Below are 8,405 nucleotides of genomic sequence, written 5' to 3' on the forward strand. Positions count from 1 at the left end.
TCATTGGGATTCTGATTGCGATAGCTTTGAATCTGTAGATTGATTTAGGTAGTATGGAAATTTTAACTATGTTTATTCTTCCAATCCATGTGCATGGAATGTCTTTCCATCTCTTTATGCTGTTATCAATTTCTTTCAGTAAAGTCTTGTAGTTTTCGTTGTATAGGTCTTTTACCTCCTTGGTTAAATTTATCCCAAGGTATTTTATTCTCTTTGTTGCGATTGTGAATTTGTTTGTTTGTTTTAACTAGTGTTTCTGATGCTGCCCCAGAAGGAGAAGGGGAGCATGTCCTGCCTCCTTACTTCCATGTGGCTGCGGAAGTTCAGGTTCCCCTCTTGGCCTCCACTGACATCTGGGGTTTGGGGGAAAGTTCCTCATTTCCAAGCAGGGGTGGAATTTTCTGCTGCCAGTATATCTCTGGCTGGACCAACATGGCTGGGGAGAGGAGGAGAATGCCTGGTTACTTCTTCCCACAGGGCCTCCACTGTCCCTGCTGGAAGAGTAGGGTCTCATTACTGTTGGATTATAGTGAAAGACTCGGCTCTCCACAAGCCCTTTTCTGATGCCACCCCACAAAGGAATGGTTCCTCATTCCACAGGGTGAGAGTGGAGAACAGCTTCCCCACATGGTCACCATTCATTCTGAGAGGGGAGATGAAAATTCTGGCTCCCTACTGGGTCTTCTCTGACATAACCCCAGGAGGGGGTTGGGTGCCTCATTGCAGCCGGTAGGAAATAGAAGTCTCAGCTCCTCTTTCAGCCTTTGCTGTTAAGGATGGCCATGAGGCTACAGATTTTTCTGTGTTGTTAGGTTGAAATAGAGAAGTTTTTCTATAAAATGCTTCTGTCTTGATGAGTTGCCCTCTCTCCTGGTCCTTTGATTAAAGAGAACCAGCTTTTGGTTGTTTGTTTTGTCCGTGACTGTTGGCATTTCTGGGTTGCTTGCATCTCCAGCACCAATTCTGGGGAAAATGGGGCCAAAAGAAAACCCAGTGATCTTACCACCAGGTCATTCCTTGGGTCTCAAAGCTCTTACCTGATCTGTATTCTTTGCTCCACATTTCAGAGTCTTCTTAAGCTTGCTTTATTTATAATATCCAGAGGTTTTAGTTGTATCTAGTGGGAGGAATAGAAGAAAGTACCTCTACTCCATCTTTACAGAAGCAAACACACAAAATCTGTAACGTTTTAGTAAAGAATAAATGAGATAAATTTCATCAATGGACTAAAACAGTGACTATCTTTTAGGGACATTTAATAATTATTACTATCCTACTCTTACATCTCCATAAATATTCTGAAAATTAATTAAAAGAATGATTGCATAAAATGAGGAATTAAGTTTTCTCATTGATGATATGATATATATTAAATTCACACATTAGTTAATCATCTTGTGTCAATAACTTGCATAGAGTTTATTAGAAAGTGAGGATTTTTAGAATACAGCCTACTAAATGAAAGTCATATTTCTTCTGTACAGCACTTGCATGGATTTAATTATTTTGAAATCTTTGGTACAAGCTCCCAATTTATATTTCTTAAACATAATTACTAAAAAGGACTTGCATCAACTGGCCTCACTGCCCTATTGCTTCCTCATCTGTCCTTGACATTTAAATGGATTTTCTGAGGATGAAAGAACATAATAAAAAAAGAAAAAAAGAGAAAGTGATAAGAGCATAAATAGAAGGAGGTCAGACTACTGAACTCTCTCTCCCATTTAGCAGTTTGAAATCTGAGAGAGTCTACAAGTGTAGATATACTTGCTAGTTAAGCTGTTCCACACTAAGTTTTCTTCATAATGGTGCAAACCAAAATACCAGATAGTGGGTAAATCTTGATCAATTTAACAGAGTCTTTATCCCTTTTTCTTCTTATGAGGAGACTCACAGATTATTACTTCTACTACCTTTCAGGGACTTGGCACAAAAATTTGCAGATTTGCTGTTACCTAGATTTCCTGCTGTTTCATCCCAACCCTCCTGCCTACACAGCACCTTCTCACTGTTTTTATGTGCACATTTTCACTTTTATTATATTAAATGTTACTATTTCTAGAACCTTTCCAAGGAGCTCTGTGTTCTTAGGAGGGAAAGCATTATATAAATGTAACAAGCAAAGCCAAGATCCAAATCCAATAAAGGAGAATTTCTAGAAATTATTAAAGACTTCACTGACAGAGAAATTAAATCTTGATACCCCATTTCCTTATCTTTTCACTGCAGTAGAATCAGTGAAATCAATACATTTGAAGCGAACTGCATACAGTCCATTCAGAAGAATGGTTCTGGCACAAAAGTGAGCAGCTTCTAAAATTCTCAAGACATCTCATTCCTTGAAACAATGTATGCAGGATTTTAGAAAGGTATTTTTTTAACTTATATAAATAGTAAAAGTTAAAGGCTGTGGTTTTGGTAGATCCATAAATAGATGCTAATGGACACCAATATTAAAAATTAAAATCCCATAATATAGTCACAAATATAAAAAGGTAATACCTGTTTAACCTTAGGAACTGAGGAACATCAGGATTAAACAAGTGTTTCTAAACATGATAGATAAATGAATAGTTTGTTTGGAATTTAGCTAGAAGGCACTAGTATCCAAACTCCCAGTAAGAATGTCATCAACATCCAGATCATCTTGGCACAGGACTAATCTATTTTTTTTAAGCTTAAGGAATAAATATATGTGACTATATACATATCCCTGTATATGAATGACGAACTGAAAGATAAACAAAAGTATTGGAGAATAATATACCAAATACATGCCATGAATCATATAAGGTACCACTTTGCATACATTTTCTCATTTAACACCCCAAATTCCCCTATGAATTAGGAGGTAATAGCTTATTCTAGACCATAAGTCACAGCTCCTGATATGCTCCTGGCCTCTTAAAAGATGCTCTATCTACAGGCCTCATTAAAAATAGGGCCTTACGTGGTCATGAATTGTACTGGATGATTTTCACTGTAATATCCTCATTAATATGTGATTTGTTCAGGAGTAACTCCCTCATCCAGGATTAGTCAAAATGTGGGCTTCCAGCATAAAAGGATATCACAGGCCAAACAAATTCCTTCTTACAGGAATTGCAACTGGACGAATGGAAACGATCTATCAGTGGGTGGTAATATCACTGAAGGCCCAGTCAGAAGACAGAAACCACACCAGATATTTGAATAGAAACAATTTAATATAGAGACTTTTACATATGTTACTTAAAAGACAAGAAGAAACATTAAGCTTATCATCCTTAAAGTGAAACATCTACCACATCTAAGACTATGGAATAAAAGGAAGAGTTTTGAATTATTAAGACTTAGATGCTTAGACAAGGGGCCTCACAGAGCTGAAACTCTGGCTTCTGAGGAGGAGGTGTTGGCCGATGGTGTGGAAGTTTATGACCTTGGAGGAAGAAACTTAATTGTCTGGTACCCAGGCCGGACCAGGTGCACTAGCCTCTGGGACTGCTGTCTTAGAGAGGGGCACGATCATGTTGGGTCGGCACATGTGGAAAAAACTGCAACCTTGATTCACCATCTCCTCCAGGAAGCAACTTCTGCCTCTTGGGTTAAACAATGCTAGGGTGATGCTCACAGAAACAAGAAGTAGTTAGATAGCAACGAAGAAGGAACAAGACCTCCTTTCTCCTCTAGCCTTCCATTCTTCTTCTAACACTTCCTATTGACAGAAGCCAACAGGGGGCAAGCTGTCAAAACAGATTTGCAGAAACCCAGCTCCAGCTCCAGTATCACAAAGCAGGTTATAGAAGAATAGGTTTGGTTCTGAGAGAGAAAACATTAGTAACTGTCATATTCTGCTATTTGGCTATTCAACTTTCAGACATGCTACTCTGTACATATTTTAACTTCCATACGAGAACAAAACAACTTATGTTCCCATTTAATAAGATGCAGCTATCATTCATTCAAGTGAAGATGTTCTTACCTTCTACTGAAATAAAATGGTGTAAAACTCCAAGAGTTATTGTAGCTGACTTTGGGAGACTGTCACGTTATCCATCTATGATCTATGTTAATTGACCTTCAAATTCAATCACTGTCACATGTGCATATTCTGCTCCCTGAATTACAAATCCTGTAACCTGAGGGGTAAATTCTGTTACTGAATTGTAAATTTAACCTTCTATAAAATTTGGATAAAATAATGGGAAGAAAGAGAAGAAAATCATACACACACGTGTATATACATATACACATATATGCATCATACAACAAGCAAGGAAAAAATACATAAATATAGATCCCAATATAAATATATAAAGCAAGGAATTTCTCACTTCTGTAACTTATCTTGAGGACATAGTTGATATTTATAAGTTCAAACTTACACTATCTATTTCATTCTTCTTTTGCTTTTAAGCCATAGGCTTTAGGTCACAGTTGATATTTATAACTCCCTTTTTGCAAAACTCCATGCATGTTTTCTTTGGCTTCAGCTGATCCATTCATGTTTATTAATGTGGTATCCTCGAATTTTTATTCATGAAGGGTCTAAAATCTTAGCGGTCCTTATTTTTCCAGTTGCTGTATTTTTCCATTAACTTATATTTTTGACGATTAAAGTACTGTGAAACATCCCAAAGAATTTTCTGGCTTCCATATATAATCTTTCCTGTCCCCATTTTATCGCAGCAACCAACTCCTCCCTTGGTAATCTATATCAATCACCCCAGTGAGTAGTGTAAGCACCTTGGTTACCTGTTGGTTCAGTGGCATGGAGAGTGGAAAAGGGCCAGGCGACAGTGTCAAGTTGCAATTTAATGGAACCATGGCTGTGTCTCTGGTGGAAACACATCTCCCTTGGAAGCAGTGCCTCCAAAACAGCAGAGATCAAAGCTGGGAGAGGGGAAGCAAAAACTCCGTGGTTGAACCTGTTTTAATAGTGAGAGGAGCCACTCCCTCTTCCATACTTGATTCCTAGGCCTATATAGTCTGGATATAGGAGAGACAGCAAACATGGCAGTCAATAATTAAAGACAAATGCTTCAGCCTGAAAGATAAAACTCCATCCTTTCAAATAGAATCTTTCCCCCCAAACTGGCGCTCTGAGTCTTCAGTAGGCCTTTCCATCAATGGATTAGGACAGGTGCGATACGACCAATGAATTGCACGAGCAAGAGCCCTTTGCTGTTCTTGTTTTGTTACAAAATAAATTTCTGGACCAGAATCAAGGTTGTGCAGGATGATGAATAAGCAATATCACAAATCTATGGATGGTGGTGTTGGTAGAAGCATTAAGGGCAGCGAAGGCAAATCCATATCCAGAATACATGTCTATTCCAGTGAGGACAAATCTTTGTTCTCTCCTTGATGAAAATAGTCCAATGTAATAAACCTGCCATCAGGTGGTTGTTTGGTTACCCCAGGGAACGGTTCCATATCAGGGTTCACTGTTGCTTCTGCTGTTGGCAGATAATGCCCTCAGCAGTAGCTAGTTAGTTTGGCAGTGGTGAAGGACATCGATGTGGATGAGCTCTGTGGATAGGCTCGGTCCCTGCCATTACGGTTATCATGGACAAATTGAGTAAGAATTCCATGGCTGGGTAAAGAAGCTTTACTGAAATCCATAGAGTGTATCATTTTGTCAACCTAAGAACCTCTTCTGCAGTGGATGACCTTTAGGGAACATCAAGTGGGACATGATTATCTTCAAATTCTGTACCCACACTGACAGAGCCATCCACACACCTCTCACCTAGACCTCATTGTCACCAATTTTCCAATCTTCTTCTTTACAAGGTCCTAACTGTCCCGGGAAACCACTAGCCACTACTCATGAATTAACATAAATTTGTTCTTTTGGCCATCTTGGTCTAGACAAAGTGAATGGCCAAATATAACACTTGAACTTATGAACACTACAGAATATTTTCCTTCAAACTTTCCTTTAAGGCCACCTTTGAGTGAAACTATAATGGCTGGTTGGTTAACTAGGCCTGGGTGTTTTATTCCTTATCAGTTTGGTCATAAGGAACTCCCCAGGGCCATAGGTCTAGATTGAGAAAGACAGGCAATATAACAGAAATTATTGTCAAAGAAGTTTGAGCCGTATACTCATTTAATTTAGATGTGTCTTCCAGACTTCCACAAGCCTGTGTCTTTATATTTCCTCTTTCTGATTGATTTCTGCTGCAAATTTCCAATCTTATGAATTGGTCAATCAGATAACATTATTTCATAATAAGGAGCACAGGTCATATAGTCATTTCTACTATAGTTAGGTGTTCAATGTCTTCCAGGGCTCACTAGTAAGCAAGGAGCTATATCTCAAAGGGGAGAACAACTACTTGCAGAAGAGGGTGAGGATTTCTCAAAAAACACACAGGACTTTACTGTGATTCTTCTGTTAGTTCTTGCTAGAGGCTCCGTACAGCATCCCTGTTTGCCACAGACACTTCGAGCAATATTGGATCTTATGTTCATAAGGCAAAGTGGAAGAGTAACTGGGACTTCAGCCTAGAATTGCAGCTAAGCCTTCTCTTGCTCTGGCAAACTTACAAGTTACTTAGCAAATGGTTTAGAGTAGCACACTTTGTAAGTATATGATACTCCCAAATCCAAAATGGCCCATCAGGCATTATATTTCTTCTCTGTTGGTAGCAGCGCAAAGTGCAGCAACTTGTCTTTCAATGTGAAGGGAATATTACGACATGCTCCAGACTTTTGTACTCCCAGAAAATTCTCTGAGTTAGGAAGCCCCTAAGTATTATTGGGGTTTACATCCACCCTCCGATTCATATAGATCTTACTAAGGAATCCAAGGTACTGCTACTTCCTGTTCATGAAGCCCAATAAGCCATAACGTTAGTGGACAACATGTTGTTATATGGAATGTCAAAACTATTAAGATCTCTGTGGATTATATTACAGGGAGCAGAAGAATTGGTACAGTCCTGAGGCAAGATTTCCAAAAGTGTATTGTTGATCTTCCCAGGTAAAAGCAACGGCTTTTGACAGCCTTTTCAGATTGATATGTAGAAAACTATTATTCAGGTCAATAGCTGCATATCAAGTGCCCAGAGATTTGTCAATTTGCTCCATAAAATATACCATGCCTGGAACAGCAGGGGCAAGCAGAGTCTCTACCTGCTTCAGTTACAATAACTCACATTCTCCAAGACTCATCCGCTTCTGCACAGCTAAAAGAGGCAAGTTAAACCGTGCTGTCACAGGAAAGATCACACATCTTTCAAGATTTTCATGGTCCCCCTAACATCTACAATCCCCTAAGAATATGGTACTGCTTCCAGTCTACTATCTGGGAAAAGAGAGAAGTTTCAGGGCTGCCACTTTACCTTTCCTACTACAGTGGCTCTACACCTTTGGTCAGATGGCAAATGCGGGGATTCTGCCAGTTGCTGATTACAACCACTTCTATTATATACTCAGGAACTGGGCAGATAACCGTAAGACAAGACCTCAGACATATTGGGCTCAATGTATCATGAACTTGAGCCAAAATCCTATTTATCATCTGAATCAAATAGAATCTTTTGGGTAGTACACCAGAAACAATTAAGGCATTTTGTAACCTCACGATTTGCCACTAATTCAGAGACAGTATCTGGTAATTTCCAAAAGGTCTGGGTGCTTACTTTTCCAGAGTTTGCAGTCACTCTAGTAAATGGCTTCAACTCCCTTTGGGGAACACTCGAAGGAGGCTTACGCTCAGAGTGTGTACTTGTGGCGGTGTTGAGTGTCCTTCCTCAAGGGAATGAGATTGTCCTTCAATCCATATCCTTTAGGTCTATGAACTGGCTTAGTGCTGGAAACTGGAGGAACACTAATGATTTATTATGGTGGTGAATCAAGTTAGGTTTTTGGCCCCAAGATCTGGAGTTTGCTTCTGTTATGTAAATCAAGCAAACTTTTAGTAACTGGGCCATATATTCACTAAAAGAGAGACTATGAACAATTATCCACCAACATAGACCCCTGTGGATCAAAACTTTTTAATTATCACTTTATCCTTGCTGCCCTTTTTAGTGAAAAAAAAAAAAAGAGAGAGATTAAGAACTGCCACCCAGCATCTGTGTTTCTGGCTTTCAGTTATCCCCACTAAAATCAGAGAGCTCATTTCTATTTCTATTTTTTCTATAGACCTCATCTCTACCCTCACGGCTGTTCTACAAGGGACAGCTAATGCAGAGCATTTCAAGGATGCTGATGCTGTGCTCACTAATATATTTCTTGATATCTCAATCAACAGAGAGTTCTGAGTCCTATGAGGATGCGTATTGTAAGAGTAGGTGTGTATATTGCATACAAAAATCTACAATGTTCCTTACATCATAATTATTTGTATTTCTTTTTCTTAATTATTCCAGGGAAGTTCTAGCATCTAGACTTCATTAAATGTAGTTCATAAT

Source organism: Equus przewalskii, chromosome 27 (genome assembly GCF_037783145.1).
Source record: "Equus przewalskii isolate Varuska chromosome 27, EquPr2, whole genome shotgun sequence".
Taxonomy (NCBI): Eukaryota; Metazoa; Chordata; class Mammalia; order Perissodactyla; family Equidae; genus Equus; species Equus przewalskii.